This window comes from Mustela erminea, chromosome 3, assembly GCF_009829155.1.
Source record: "Mustela erminea isolate mMusErm1 chromosome 3, mMusErm1.Pri, whole genome shotgun sequence".
NCBI classification, from domain to species: domain Eukaryota; kingdom Metazoa; phylum Chordata; class Mammalia; order Carnivora; family Mustelidae; genus Mustela; species Mustela erminea.
Window position 1 is genome coordinate 133,960,982 of NC_045616.1, and position 8,384 is coordinate 133,969,365.

Here is an 8,384-nt window from a genome sequence, read left to right on the forward strand (position 1 = left end):
GGGATTGACAACCACTCCTCTGCAGTCTTCGGAAGGACACAAAATTTATACACACACAGAAAACAGAAAAGCGGAGGTGGCACCGCAATCCCATACCTTCTGGAGCAGCAGTCGGGTGACCAGTGACTCCTGGGGAGTCCACAGGTTGCTGGAGGGGTAGAGAGAAGATGTCCATCCAGGACCCTTTCCCTGGGAGTGTGCCTGTGAGAAAGATGACACAAAGAGGCAAAGACAAAGGCTGACCATAGGATGAAAGACCAGTGTGCTGTGTGGACGGAGTCACCCAGATGGGCAGATGCCAAGCCTGGCCTGGAGGGACTGGGGGAATGTGGTCAGCTGACATTTGACTGGCCAGGTATTCAATTTAAAAAAGTGGTTGCTATCTTCTAGGCGGTGGTGATATCTTAAAGACTTGCTGCTCCGTAGCTAGCTGCCTTCATGAACCTTCCACTCTAGTTGTGAGCGGGGAAGGAGGAGGAAGCAAGAGGAAGACAAACTTATCCCCCAGAGTGAGAAGGGAATCACACAGAGGGACAGCCAGAGGTGGTCTGTAGGGCCCACACAGCCGAATCCTCAGAGTTCCAGATCTGGAGGCCAGTGAGGACGTGAGGAGCTCCCAGGGATGGTGAGACTGTGGGGGAAGACCAGCAGGTCTGGAGCTAAACTTCGGGAGTGAAGAGGAAGGTACTGAAAATAAACAGGAAGGAGGGAGGAGTGAGAGAGCTCCCTCCTGGGGAGCAAAGGCTAGGAGAGGAGGCCAATTCTAGACTGGGCATGCGGTTCCCTTCCCACGGCTGGGCTGTGGGTGAGAATCTTAGTCTCCACCATCTCACATCCAGAACGCCATCCTCCAAGAACTGCTGCCCCCGCTCGGGGCCCGGCGGGCAGAGCAACGCTGTGTTCCATGGAGATCCAAACCCTGTGGCCTGGGAGGCCCAACGAGCCCCAGCCTCAGTGGGTGCAGACTCCGTGGTGGGGTGGGGGGCTGGGACACAGGGCAGCCCCAGCCTGCTTGTAAGCTCTCCTCCACCAGTTCCAATGACTGATTTATTTATTGTTGATCTCTGGCTCTTCCTTTGCAAAAGGGAGCCAAAATGTTAATTAACCCAAGAGTTTAAGCGGTTGTTTGACCTCTGGGCTCTGCAGAGGGGGGCAGAGGAGGCTGCCTGGGGAGGAGGAGGAAGGCGATGGGATCTCAGCTAGCCTTTGTTTATAGGAAGTGCCTTCCACTCGCTGGGCTGCAGCCTAAGTGGAAAAGACACGAAGGGTGTGACTATCAGGCTGGCGGTAAATGGGAACACACTGTGGCTTTGTCTGGGCCTGTAGGGAGTTTTTGGTAATTTTTTTTTTTTTTTCCTCTCAACCCCCTATAAAAATATCTGGGGATTCAAAAATGCTGACTCTACATTTCTCACCTCAAGCCCGCACTCTCTCTTCCTTGAATGTATGTGTGGCTGTGTTTTTAACCCTCATCAGCCACAGGCAGTGTCTCCAGTAGCCCTCGCTGCCCCCGTGGTCCCGTTCCTGCTCACTTCACACAGACCAGATGGTTTCTAAACAAGTCACCACGATCGCACGCAGGCTAAGCTCCCGAAAATGCGCTGGAGTTGGGGAATGTTGATTCCTGGAAGCTCACAGGGTTTCCTCTAAGCCAGCAGGACCTGTTTATTTTATTATTTAAAAAAATTTATTTTTCACTGAAAAGGGGACACTGCTCACATTCAGTGGCTCACGCATTCTTTCAAGGCAATAGAGTCAAGGCGCACTTGAACTGAGAGCCAGGGTTGACCCAGGGGCCGGCGATGGTCACCAGCTGGGACCCCCTGGATGGCCTGACCTTGAGACTGGGGTGGAATCAGGGGCTGCTGTTTCAAGCTTCTGTTTTCAGAGATTTAAAAAATAAATATTTTAAGTCTTTTATTTAGATTTAGCTAAAACTGGGCTCTGGCTACATCCATTTGGGTTCTTGTCACCAAGCTCGCAGGACGACTTGGAGGAACGGTTGCCCTCAGTAGACACAGGCCTCCCTCCTAACCACACCCAGCAGCTTCCTCCGTCATCCGTCCCCAGAGCCCAGGCCTGTGGTTTGGGCTCGACCCATCACTTGGCTCCACTGGACACATACGTGGGTTCCTGAGCACCCAGGTTCTGAGCTTCTTTGAGGAAAATGTGTCCATTTAGAGCAGATCATTTTAAAGGTACACGGGCTTAGGAAAATCATGGCTTTGGTTTTCCTATTGCAAACCTAGCTAGGCTACCACTGCCTACTGGATGTATTCGTGCCTTAGTGTACCCTCCTAATTTTTGTGTTGCTTCTTATCTGTGATCAAGTCAATGAATGAGTAATAAGTGACCATAACATGCGAGGGATGAGATGGTCCCAATTATCCCTTCAGTTATATTTCACTTTTCATCATATATTTTTTTAGATTTTTACTTATTTATTTGACAGAGGTCACAAGTAGGCAGAGAGGCAGGCAGAGAGAGAGGAGGAAGCAGGTTCTCCGGTGAGCAGAGAGCCCGATACGGGGCCCAATCCCAGGACCCTAGGATCATGACCTGAGCCGAAGGCAGAGGCTTAACCCACTGAGCCCCCCAGGGACCCCCCACTTTTCATAATTTTTAAGTTACTTCACCATTTGTGGTCTGTTGATTTTCCCTCCATTGCTGAGCAGGTACTAACAGCCTTATTTTAAAATGAAATAATTGAGGCAGGTGATGGGTAACTGAAGTCACAGAACCAGTAAAAGGTAGACTGCAGATGTGACCCACATGTTTGGGCCATAAGAATGAGCATCTGCCATTATACCATAGCCACTTAGAGGTGGAAGCCTGAAGGTCTACTAAGAGATTCGCTATGATGAGCCCTTAGAATGAAGACACTGGGCACTTGGGTGGCTCAGTCAGTGGGGCATCTGCCTTTGGCTCAGGTCATGATCCTTGGGTCCTGGGATCAAGCCCTGCGTCAGTGGGGAGTCTGCTTCGCCCTCTGCCCCTCCCCTGCACTCCTGCTCTGTCTGTCTCTATCAGATAAATAAATAAAATCTTTAAAAAAAAAAAAAAAGAAAAGAATCTGATGATAGTGATGTTGAGAAGAAGTACAAACCATGAGCCGGAACTGAGTGTCCAGCAACGCTTATCGTCACTCCCCCTACCATGCGCCTGGAGCTGACAGCAGCAGCTTACTGTAGAGTTAAGAACTAGATCATCTACTTCCTGGCTGTATGACTTGGGCCACCTAATCTCTCTGTGTCTCAGTTTCCCATTTGTATAAGGGGAATAATAAAAATCTTCAACTGATATGGTTATGGACATTAAATGAATTGATATTTGCATAGTTTTAGAATAGCGCCACATAAGTGCTGGTTCAATAAGTAAAAGGCTTTGCTCCTAAGCTGGCTTGGCCAGCTGCTGGGGATGAGGGCATGAGTAGCATCACAGTGTTCTGTTGGACACTGACCTGGAGGGCTGCAACTGAGCCCATTAAGCAAATCAGAGTGCGTTATTGTCAATGTGCAGGAGCCCCTCTCGAATTGGCAATATTTTCTGAATGTGCTTTGAGAATTAGAGAAACTATTTGAAGCCATTGCTATATTGCAAAATCTGGGATAGGTATGGATGCCTATGGGGATGGACAGCTGACTGGCCTGGCTGATGAAGAACTGCTTTGTAGAGTCACAGAATGGTCATGATGGAGTAGATCTTCATGATGAATGAACTTAGCCTCCTCACAGATCCGGTCCTCTCCTCGTAGATCAGGAAACCAAGGTTCAGAGAGAGCAACTGATTTGCCTTGAGTCACACAGCAAATATGCCCAAGTTACCCAAACTTCTGAATTTTTTCCCCCCTGTCCAAATTGAAGATCTAGCCTTCTGGTCCTTGGAAAATTGGCTGAAGGAGCTTGTTTTGTGCTTATTTTGGGCCCAATTCTAAATGATTTAATGGATTATGGGATTCCCCTGGAAGTTGGAGCTCTTGTTTATTCCTGGAGAACTGGTTAACACCTCACAGTGGGAGAAGAGCCCTGGATCTTTCCATCCTACCTCGAATCCTGCTGCTGGTGGGTACTAAGGCCTACTCTACTCTCGGGGGAGTCTAGCAAACCAAGCATAAATTCCAAGGACATCCTTGGTGGCTCCAAAGCCTACGGATAGACCCAGAAACCTCACAAACCCCTGAGTCCTGGGGTCAAATAGTTCAAGATAGAGACGAGTGTAGAACCTACTATTTTTTCTTTGTAGAGATACCCCCTGCCAAACACACACACACACACACTTTAAAAATGGTGGGGGGAGCAATATATAAAGAACCTATCCAGCATACAAATACTGCAGGAAAAATCCATATTTCATCATCTAGTTGGAGCCAAAAAGCCCATGATAATGACCTCTAGTGTTAATGTTCATTATGAGCTAAGGAATCTTACTAGCCCTGCTCCCTAGATGAGGAAACTGGGGCTCAGAGATGTTAAACAACTCACCCACGATTACACAAATAGAAGATGCCCCAGACAGGACACTTGATCCCCATGCTGTGCCGCCTCTGCAGACATAGGGCAGTAAACAGACCACACAGAATCTCCAGTGAACGTGCAGAGAAGAGACTGCAGATTATTCACATCAGTGCAGACGAGATGTGGAAAGCAGAAGCAATTTAAAGAGAATGAAAGGGCAACGAGCGTCCAACTCAAATCCAAATGGATAGGAAGCACCGTGCAAAAGCAAATTGGAAAAAACCCAGACAACCGAGGGACCCTCAGCCAGGTGAGAGGAGAGGAAAACTTAGAGGAGAAATGCCCTCTGTAACCCCAGGCCACCTCATCCAATAGCCCAGGAACCCGCTTTTAATCTTCCTAAGTTAGAGCTGGCTGCAGCCAACTGTTTGCGCAGTGTGTGGATTGAAATATTTTATTGCTTTATAGATGCAATAAAATAAATGTGATTAAGGATGGCAATGACACTTGAGTTCTGGTGAAGGAGGCTGGAACACTGGGGCCAGGGCTCTCTCCACGCAAGGTTCTTTAACGCGAGGAGTCTGTTTCCCATTGTTGTGTTGGGAAGACATCAGAATGGATGGAGAATAAGAATTTTTAGGGGCATCTGGATGGCTCAGTGGGTTAAGCCTCTGCCTTTGGCTCAGGTCATGATCTTGGGATCCTGGGATTGAGCCCGGCATCAGGCTCCCTGCTCAGTGGGGAGCCTGCTTCCCCCTCTCTCTCTGCCTGCCTCTCTGCCTACTTGTGATCTCTGTCTGTCTAATAAATAAATAAAATCTTTTTTTTTTTTTTTTAAGAATTTTTAAAAAGCCAAGATCTAAAAGAAGAGATGATGGTGTTCTGGAGAGGGTGGGAGTCAGAAATGAGGAGGCATTAGTGGCTCAAATGGGAAAGCAGGCTATGCCAGGTATGCTTGGCTTCTTCAAGGAAACAGATGTGGCATCTGACACATAGAGGAGAATGAGATGGAAGAAATCTTGAGCATGCTAAGATATTATGGGTTTTTTTTAAAGATTTTATTTATTTATTTGACAGAGATCACAAGTCGACAGAGAGGCAGGCAGAGAGAGAGAGGGGGAAGCAGGCTCCCTGCTGCGCAGAGATCCCGATGTGGGACTCGATCCCAGGACCCTGAGATCATGACCTGAGCCACCCAGGCGCCCAGATATTGTGTTTTCAAGAGAGATTAGGGTAGAATGTTTCTTTCCCAGCAAAGGAAAGTTCTAGCAGAAATGTGAAGAATGTGGAGGTTCGAGGTGAGATGAGGCCAAAGGTCCCCAGTGGGTAGGAAAGGAGAAGTAAGAGATTTGGCAAATTAGCGTTCACCCATGGAGGGCGTGGTGAGTTCTAGTAGCTTTGGGCTATAAGAGAAGAACCACTCTTGCTAAGAAGAATGCCAATTGGATCTGCAGAAGGCTGACAGTCAAGTTCTGTTCTGGGCCACGTGAAGGAGTGATGGGACTCAGGACATGTTGGGGAACCTAGAGTCAGGAAAAGTTTGGCGGGAGAGGTGGCATTTCAGACGGATCATGAAGGATGAAGATTGTGTGAAAGAAAGGAACTCCAGGCATCCTCGTGTGTTTTCTTGGTCAAGACATGAATGCCGGAGAGCCCGGGCATTTTGATTGAGGTGAAAGTGTGAAAGCCTAGATGGCTTGGGTCCGAGGCTGTTTGGAAGTTAGAACAGAAACCAAATCACATGGCACTTCGGAGCCATACTGAGGAGTCTGGATTTTATTTTACAGCCTAGTGTTCCTCATCCATTTTTCTGCCTCCATACCGTTTATATCCATGGTATGACAATCCCAGATTTCGACAGGCACCCACCCTGCTGAAGTCATATTGGAACTAGAAGATGGTGGACCTTTTAGGGAGGGAAGAAGTAGGGTCAGAGCTACGAGATGAATTAACCAGGATGGAGACTGAAATCAGGAAGATCAGCTTGGAAGTAATTATGGTTATCTGGGTAGAGATGGTGAGGGTCTGAACTCACCATAGTCAGGAATGCATAGAGGTAGAAATGACCAGCCTCCATCCATCTTTGCCTTCATTGAACACCTAACACGGGCCAGGCACTGTGTGTTTGTTATTGAAGAATACAAACATTAAACCTCAGGACCTACCACACATTGCGTAACAATCTGGGATGCGAGTAAACCAACACTAAACCAAGTGGGGGCCAGGACAGAAGCGATGGAGGGACATTGAGGAGCACAGAAGAGAGGTGTTTAGTTACATGTGCTTTCAGAATAAGGCTCCTTGAGGTAAATAGGCCTGAGCTAAGGCTTAAGAGAGAAGTGAGAGCCACCAAGTGGAAGAGGGGCCAAGCAGGGGTGGGGAGGATGAGAAAGCAGGTACAAAGACGTAACAGCATGGAATGGCATAGGACATGCGAGAGGGAGCAAATATCTTGTGCAAAAATTGAAAATAGTTGCTGGATATGGAGTAGGGCACTCTGTGGAAACTAATGTGTGTTACTGGATATGAAATTGGGGTGTACATTGTGGTGGCTAGAGGGACAGTGGTCATGGCTGGAAGAAAGACTGTCATATCAAGGAGATTGGACTTCAGATGGGAAAGTGATGTGAGTCAGATTTGTGTTTCAGAAAGATTATTTTGGCAGCTGCATAAAAGATGGATAGTAGGGCACAAAGCAGGAAGGAGGAAAGCAAAGTGGGCAATGATAAGGTGACAGGCATGGCTACGAGGGACAAGCATGAGAAAGCAAGAATACGAGCAGTCAGCCTGAATGGTGATGGTCAGATCTGGTGGAAGAAAGTGCCTAATAGGAGCCCAGGTTTCTGATCTCATGATTGTGGTTGGGAGTGGTGGAGTTCACGGGGTTGGAGACAGAGGTAAGGCAGGTTTGGGATTGGAGGCAGGAATGGCCAGCTAGAAATGAAAGGTCATGGGTTCCACTCTGCACCTACCAAGGAATTACCTGAGAGTGATTTCTAGGTAACAGTTGCATATGCAATCCTAGAGCTAAGAAGAGAAGCGTGGCTGAAGTTCTGGAATTGGGAGTCAGGCTTCTGTGTGGAAGTTGCGCCAAGGGGGTAGATTGGATCACTCAGCATCATGTGAACAGAAAGGGGCAAAGGCTAAAATCTGGGCGGTGTTCCTATTTCAGGAATGGGTGGAGGAAGAGGCGACTTGGAAGGAGATTAAGGGGGAGTGAGATGGGAGGCAGGGGGTAAACCAGGAGAGAGGGGTGCTTGGGAGAGAAAGGTGGTTTCAAGAAGGAGGGAGTGCTCAGCGTCTCCTGGGTGGGGTAAGAGGCTGGAGAGAAACCAAAGAGGAGGCTGAGTCAGGACCTCCAATTTGTGGGACATTAGCTCTCAGCAGCATAGAAATGAAATATGTTCATGTACTGGGAGTACCATGTGTGGGTAGAAGAATGAGAAGGCAAAGGAAGGCAGGTTAAGATAAGGCACTATGGGACAGGCAGAGAAAAATGTTGTTAAAATAAGACAATAATCCAAAAGAATGGCAATAAAATACTAAATGTGGGGCTTCTGGGTGGTGGTGTTGGTTGAACTTGGACTCTTGACTTCAGCTCAGGGCATGATCTCACCTGGAGTCTGCTTGAGATACTTTCCCTCAGCCCCTCCCCGCCCCCAGCAGTTTCTCTCTTTCTCTTTCTCTCTCTCTCTGTCTCTTAAATAAATGAATAAGTTTTTAAAAAAAAAATACCAAAGGCACCATCAAGATATTCCTATCCTCTTCCTAGAGGAAGGGGGGGCGGGGCAGGAAGCAGAGGAAGGGAGAACTGAAGCAAGGGTGAGCCTCTCGTTGCAGATTAGGGGGCACAGTAATGGGATTAATGGGAATTCTGGAAGTTGAGCTTAAAGAATGTAGCCGAACTAATGGAAACGAAGATGTGCTAAG